At 40.0% G+C, this 8,046-nt stretch overlaps 1 pseudogene; it reads right to left on the reverse strand.

The window, feature by feature from the left end:
• The window catches only part of LOC135557896 (brain-enriched guanylate kinase-associated protein-like), a 66,320-nt pseudogene extending 58,764 nt beyond the window's left edge, over window positions 1–7,556 (reverse strand).
• Between the last annotated feature and the right edge of the window lie 490 nt (window positions 7,557–8,046).

The raw sequence follows: 8,046 nt of genomic DNA on the forward strand, positions 1-8,046 counted from the left end.
GTTTCTTGGCCCAATCAAGTCTCTTATTTTTATTGGTTTCCTTTAGTAGTGGTTTCTTTGCAGCAATTTGACCATGAAGGCCTGATTCATGCATTCTCCTCTGAACAGTTGATGTTGAGGTGAACTCTGTGAAGCATTTATTTGGGCTGCAATCTGTGCTAAAGATAACTCTAATGAACGTATCCTCTGCAGCAGAGGTAACTGGGTCTTCCTTTCCTGTGGCGGTCCTCATGAGAGCAAGTTTCCTCATAGCGTTTGATGATTCTTGCGACTGAACTTGAAGAAAGTTCTTGAATTTCTCCAGATTGACTGACCTTCATGTCTTAAAGAAATGATGGACTGTTGTTTCACTTTGCTTATTTGAGTTGTTCTTGCCATAATATGGACTTGGTATGTTACGAAATAGGTCTATCTTCTGTATACCCCCCTACCTTGTCACAACACAACTGATTGGCTCAAACACATTAAGAAGGAAAGAAATTCCACAAAGTAACTTGAAATTAATTTAAATGCATTCCAGGTGACTACCTCATGAAGCTGGTTGAGAAAATGCCAAGAGTGTGAAAAGCTGTCATCATGGCGGGGGTGGCTACTTTGAAGAATCTCAAATATAAAATATATTTGGATTTGGTTACTTCATGATTCCGTATGTGTTATTTCATAGTTTTTATTTCTTTACTATTATTCTAAAATGTAGAAAAATTGTTAAAAGAAAGAAAAACCCTGGAATAAGTAGGTGTGTCCCAACTTTGACTGGTACTGTAAAAAAATATTTATTTTGCTGCGCAGTCAAACGAACAAATAATGCCGGTAAAGAAACATAGTTACTGGGTTCAATTGTTATTTGACAGGAAGTGGTATGAGAGCAGAAGGCCATGTGCCTGTCATGATGGCACTGCTCTCAGCTAACACCATGCTCTAGAAGGAGTCCTGTGAAATACTTCTGAGAAATCAACTTTACAGATGCACACACACACACGCATACGTGTATGTATGAGCACACATGAACGTGCGCACACATCCATACACATACCCACACACTCACACGTGCACATTCACACGTACACACACACACACACACGTACACACACACACACACACGCACACACGCACACACGCACACACGCACACACACTCACACACACTGACACTGACACAAACACATAAACAAGCTCACATACACGCTTGTCTCTCAGCCCCCTCACCGCCCACCTTTTTTTAAAGCAGTTGCTAAGGTGACGGCAAAGACTGAATTTTAATCAGACAATAAATGAAGGCAATGTTATTTTCTCTTTCATTACTGAATGCCTGTGATACCTATGGTGAGATGATGTCTCAGCCTTAAAGGGGCAACCTGCAGTTGCTACATCCATGTTTGGACTTATTCAATTAACGATCTGGACCCATTTATTCTTGAAGAAAATAACTTATGAATGCCTCATTAGCTGTGTTCAACTGTCATACCCTATCATAACCCAGAATATAAGTTTGTTTTAGTCCAATATTTGTAAACAAAGTAAATGTATACATGCACTATATAGCCTCAAAACATGGTTTAAACAATAATTTTTATGTAATGGAAGGTCAGTCCCTGCACACATAGATCTGTCTATGAATTTTAGAGTGGTTACATTTCTCCAGCCCATGTTTGTTACCGAAACAACTTACCGAAACACGCATTGTTATTGTTTCAACAGCTGATTGCAGCTTTAAAGGCAAATGTCACATGATCCTTACTGCATAAATGCAGAATAAGACATTTCATATTTCCCTCGTTGCCAAATAAACCCATGATAACACTGAAATTCTGATTATAAAGCACCTAGCAACAGCAACATAGTCTATGATGACTTTTCGTCACTATTTGATCATTCAGACAAATCATGATTTTTCAGGTGTTCTGTAAAGGACAAACCCTGCGTACTACACTTGAGACCTTCGAAATTTTGGAAGGGTAAGGGTCGTTTGGCCCATGGACTGACCCGAAACTGGCTGCGACTTTCTGTTTACGGAGTGGATACATCGCTAATCTTGTTAGTATATTTTCTAACATGTCTCCCCCAGAACCTAATCAAGCATCCGACGCAATTACTTCAAGATTCTAGTTCTGGGGGTTCGAGATTATACCTGTTGGATAACAGATATGCACATTCTTATGTCTAATGTTATAATACTGTCTAATTATGAATGTGTAACAATTGAGAGTGTCATAAACAGGACACAGACTAAACAACGGGCCACTCTGAGTGGCTACACAACTCATAGCCAAAAGGCTAACAATCACAAGAGAGAAAATGCATTATCATTAATTTGCTAATATTGATAACTCTCCGGAAAGGGGTTAGCAGCATGGGGTGGAAGCTGCAAACGCATGACATTCCGTGTTGTTTTAGTGATTGGCTAAACTAAATATATATATATAGAGATATGAATGTTCTGGTGTTTTAATTCGTAACTATATATAGTATCAAAGTAGCTTTGAGGAGACCACTGTGTTGTGTTGTAGTGTCACGCCCTGGTCGAAGTATATTGTGTTTGTCTGCATTTATTTGGTCAGGCCAGGGTGTGACATGGGTTTTTTGTGGTGTGCTTTGTCTTGGGGGTGTCTAGCATAGTCTATGGCTGCCTGAGGCGGTTCTCAATCAGATGCAGGTGATTATCGTTGTCTCTGATTGGAAACCATATTTAGGCAGCCATATTCTTTGAGTATTTCGTGGGTGATTGCCAGTCTGCAAGGAGCCGCCAGAGCTGCCAGTCTGCAAGAAGCCCCCAGAGCTACCAGTCAGCATGGAGCAGCCAGAGCCGCCAGTCAGCATGGAGCAGCCAGATCCGTCAGTCTCCCAGGATCCGCCAGTCAGCCAGACTCTTCCAGATCCGCCAGTCAGCCAGACTCTTCCAGGTCCGCCAGTCAGCCAGACTCTTCCAGATCCGCCAGTCAGCCAGACTCTTCCAGATCCGCCAGTCAGCCAGACTCTTCCAGATCTGCCAGTCAGCCAGACTCTTCCAGATCTGCCAGTCAGCCAGACACTTCCAGATCTGCCAGACTCTTCCAGATCTGCCAGTCAACCAGACTCTTCCAGATCTGCCAGTCAACCAGACTCTTCCAGATCCGCCAGTCAACCAGACTCTTCCAGATCCGCCAGTCAGCCAGGATCTGCCAGAACCGCCAGCCAGCCAGGATCTGCCGGATCCAACTACCTGCCTGAGCTTACTCTCAGTGCTGGGCTTCCTCTCAGTGCTGGGCTTCCCCTCAGTGCTGAGCTTCCCCTCAGTGCTGAGCTTCCCCTCAGTGCTGAGCTTCCCCTCAGTCTCGAGCTTCCCCTCAGTCTCGAGCTTCCCCTCAGTCTCGAGCTTCCCCTCAGTCCCGAGCTTCCCCTCAGTTCCGAGCTTCCCCTCAGTCACGAGCTTCCCCTCAGTCACGAGCTTCCCCTCAGTCACGAGCCACCCCTCAGTCCCGAGCTGCCTCAGTCCCGAGCTGCCCCTCGGTCCCGAGCTGCCCCTCAGTCCAGTGGGTTTATGGGTAAGGACTACTAGGCCATGGTCGGCGGCGAGGGTGGACTATCCTAGGACGCGAGGAGGAAGGACTAAGAAAATGATAGAGTGGGGTCCACGTCCCGCGCCGGAGCCGCCACCATGGACAGACGCCCACCCGGACCCTCCCTATTGTTTTGATGTGTGTCCGGGAGTCCGCACCTTAGGGGGGGGTTCTGTCACGCCCTGGACGTATTATATTGTGTTTGTCTTCATTTATCTGGTCTGGCCAGGGTGTGACATGGGATTATTGTGGTGTGTTTTGTCTTGGGGGTGTCTAGCATAGTCTATGGCTGCCTGAGGCGGTTCTCAATCAGAGTCAGGTGATTATCGTTGTCTCTGATTGGGAACCATATTTAGGCAGCCATATTCTTTGAGTATTTCGTGGGTGATTGTTCCTGTCTCTGTGTTTGTTGTCACCAGAGAGGCTGTATAGGTTTTCACGTTCCGTTTGTTTTGTATATTTAAGTTATTTCATGTCTAGTTCATTTTCATTAAAGAACATGAGTAACCACCACGCTGCATTTTGGTCCGCTTCTCCTTCAACACACGAACGCCGTTACAATAATAGTAACAATAATAGTAAATATATTAGTAACACTAATAGTAATAATAATAATACTAATAGTAAATATAATAGTAATAGTAATAATAATAGTAAATATATTAGTAACAATAATAGTAATAATAATAATAGTAAATATAATAGTAACAATAATAGTAATAATAATAATAGTAAATATAATAGTAACAATAATAGTAATAATAGTAATAATAATAATAGTAAATATAATAGTAACAATAATAGTAATAATAGCAATAATAATGCAATAATGATAGAAATAATAGTAATAGTAATACTAGTAATAATACTACTACAAATAATAGTAACAACACTAGTAATAATAATAATATTAACAATAATAATGAAATAATAGTAATAATAGTAATAATAACCATAATAATGAAATAACAGTAATATTAATAGTGATAAGAATAATAGTAATAATAATAATAATAATAATAATAGCAATAATATTAAATAATACAAATAATAGTCAAGATAATAAAAATAGCAATAGTAAAAATAATAGTAATAATAGTAATACAAATAATGGTAAAATAATATTAATAATAATAATAGTAATGGCGAAAATAAAAATACTAGTAAATGTAATAGTAATAATATTAATAATAAAAATAACAATACAAATAATATCAAGTATAGTAGTAAAAATAATAATAGTAATAATAAAATTGTATTATTGTAATTATTGTAACAACAATAATACAAATATTAATAACAATAATAGTAATAATAAATAATTATAGTACAACATAATAGTAATAATAAAAAATAACAATGCAAATATTAGTAGTAATAATATTATTATAATAGTAATAATAATAAGAGAAATAATTATAATACTAGTAATAATTATAATCGTAATAATAGTAATAATAATATTATTATAATAGTAATAATAATAATAGTAATAATTCTAATAATAGTAATAATAATAATAGTATTAATAATAGTAGTACTAATAATAATTATAATAGTGGTAATAATAATAACAATATATACCATTTAGCAGAAGCTTTCATCTAAAGCGACCCAGCGAGAATCAAACTCACAATTCTGACCCTGCAAGTACCAAGGTAAGCGAGAATCCAGGGGGAATCAAACCCACAATTCTGCCCTTGCAAGCGCCATGCTCTATCCAGTCACAAATGATAGTCGACATAAATAGGGATGTAATTGACAGATGTGTAAGTGACTAGATGGTTCTATGGTTCAGTAGTTTGTGTAATTAGTAAGTGACTAGATGGTTCTATGGTTCAGTAGTTTGTGTAATTAGTAAGTGACTAGATGGTTCTATGGTTCAGTAGTTTGTGTAATTAGTAAGTGACTAGATGGTTCTATGGTTCAATAGTTTATGTAATTAGTAAGTGACTAGATGGTTCTATGGTTCAGTAGTTTGTGTAATTAGTATGTGACTAGATGGTTCTATGGTTCAGTAGTTTGTGTAATTAGTAAGTGACTAGATGGTTCTATGGTTCAGTAGTTTGTGTAATTAGTAAGTGACTAGATGGTTCTATGGTTCAATAGTTTATGTAATTAGTAAGTGACTAGATGGTTCTATGGTTCAGTAGTTTGTGTAATTAGTATGTGACTAGATGGTTCTATGGTTCAGTAGTTTGTGTAATTAGTAAGTGACTAGATGGTTCTATGGTTCAATAGTTTGTGTAATTAGTAAGTGACAAGATGGTTCTATGGTTCAATAGTTTATGTAATTAGTAAGTGACTAGATGGTTCTATGGTTCAGTAGTTTGTGTAATTAGTAAGTGACTAGATGGTTACATGGTTCAATAGTGTGATGAATATGGCTAGTGGTATCCATAATTAAATGCACAAATATCATTGTAATATGACAGGCATAATGCCCATAGGGGACAGAGGGGCATGTGTCCAGTCAGATTTGTGCAGTTAAAAAATACACATGGAATATATATATATATATATATATATATATGTTTGTTTTTTTCCCCTCTGTAAAACTACTAACCACCAAGCAATTTAATGAGGTTGTCTTTCGCTGGCCCAGATAGCTTCCCAATCTCCCAACCTCATATTATAGGGCTCCCGAGTGGCGCAGTGGTCTAAGGCACTGCATTGCAGTGCTAGAGGCATCACTACAGACCCTGGTTTGATTCCAGGCTGAATCACAAACGGCCATGATTGGGAGTCTCATAGGCGCACAATTGATCCAGCATCGGCACGGGTTTGGCCGGGGTAGGCTGTTATCGTAAATAAGAATTTGTTCTTAACTGACTTGCCAAGTTAAATAAAGATGAAATAAATAACTAGCTACCAAGAAGCCATTTCAGGCTATCAGTCAAGATAGAGTAGCTAGCTTATCTCAGTTTGCATGCCTGCTGGCATTGTTGCTAGACTTTAAAAAAGTAAGCAATAAAAGATGTACTGAGTAAGACTCACATTCCTTTAAAACTTTCACACAGACTTTAGCAGAGATGCATAGAAGCAAATGTAGTTTCTTGAAAAAAAATCACCATCAGTCAGGAGGATACAGACAGCTCAAGAGATATGCTTAGATATGCAAAAAAAATTGACAGATTTTTTACATAGAATTAAGGATATTGATTATGGCTCTAGGTTGCAGGAACAAGCTGTTTCAGGTGTTTGAACAAGGCAAAATTCTCCACCTTAGCTCCCCCCCGGACCACCCCCCCAGCCATCCTCACGTACTTTGTGCCCCCACAGATTTTTTGGGGGTGCCTGACGCCCCTGTCTAATACGATTGGTTCGTAGCCGTCCATGGTCAACGTGGCGAAAGCTTCTAATAGCATGAGACACACATCATCATGCTCAGTTATCTTTGGTGATAGATATCATTACTCTCATTTCCCATTGCCGTTAATCAGTGTAATAAAAACATGTATAGTCCATCAATGAAAATAGTAGATTAATCACGCATATTTTATAATTTGTTTCAGTATATTCATAACTTTTGCCAGTGCATGTCATGTAAAATATTATCCTTTACTCGCTTCAGACATTATTTAGTTGAAGACAATCTGACATTATTGTGCATCAAGCTTTTTGAAAATGAATTTATGGCTTTTTGTAATGACACACCTTGTACTACGCACTATTGCGCAATCACTGTAATGTACTGAGCATGCTCAGTAGACATACGAGATATGTATAAAGAACACACCACAACGGGGTATAACATTTCTGATGTGTCACTCACCATGTTGATCCCTCTGGGGAGAGAGTTAGAGCAGTTGGGATATCTCATCACCAATCCCTCATCCCACAAAACTGGACTGGGATTTCTACACCTTCCCAATGTGTCCTGACGGAATTCTGGAGGAGGTGCTATTCCCCCCACACCCATTCTCCTCTCCCTCTCCAGCGTTGACAACGTTTTCTCCTTCTTGATCTTAATGTCCTTCAGCTCATCCTCCCTACGGACGCTATCAATGTCAGTCTCCAGGTAGGTTTTCTCCACGGTCGTCTCAATGAGATCATGCTCTTCCTGCCTCCTCTCACCAGGCCGGGTACTCCGCTGCTGGGCTACCGAGCATGGTGGACTGCTGCTCCACTGGCGCTCTACTTGGATCACATCTCTGGACTCTGTGGTGGTGCTGAGGCTGGTTCTGGGGCTGAGGGAGCTGGATCTCTGGGGAGGAGGGGGCGGCGGTAGTTTCCTTAAAGCCTCCAGGTTGCCTGGGACCAGCACTCTTCCGCTCACGTCGTCCAGGAACTGTGAGAACTTAAGTTTGGCTTCAAACTTTTGCTCCAGCCAACAATAACACACTGACGTGTCGATCGTGTTACAACTGCTGCTAATGCTGGTGGCTGTTGTGGTGTACTGGCTACTGGAGGTCAGGCTGTGCAAAGAACCAGCCCTCCTCCCCCTCCCTCTCCCCAGCCATGCTCCCCCTCCCAGTGCTGCCTGTGCTGCCCCCTCATGTAGCCCCACG

The sequence above is a fragment of the Oncorhynchus masou genome, chromosome 16, assembly GCF_036934945.1.
Source record: "Oncorhynchus masou masou isolate Uvic2021 chromosome 16, UVic_Omas_1.1, whole genome shotgun sequence".
Classification (NCBI taxonomy): Eukaryota; Metazoa; Chordata; class Actinopteri; order Salmoniformes; family Salmonidae; genus Oncorhynchus; species Oncorhynchus masou.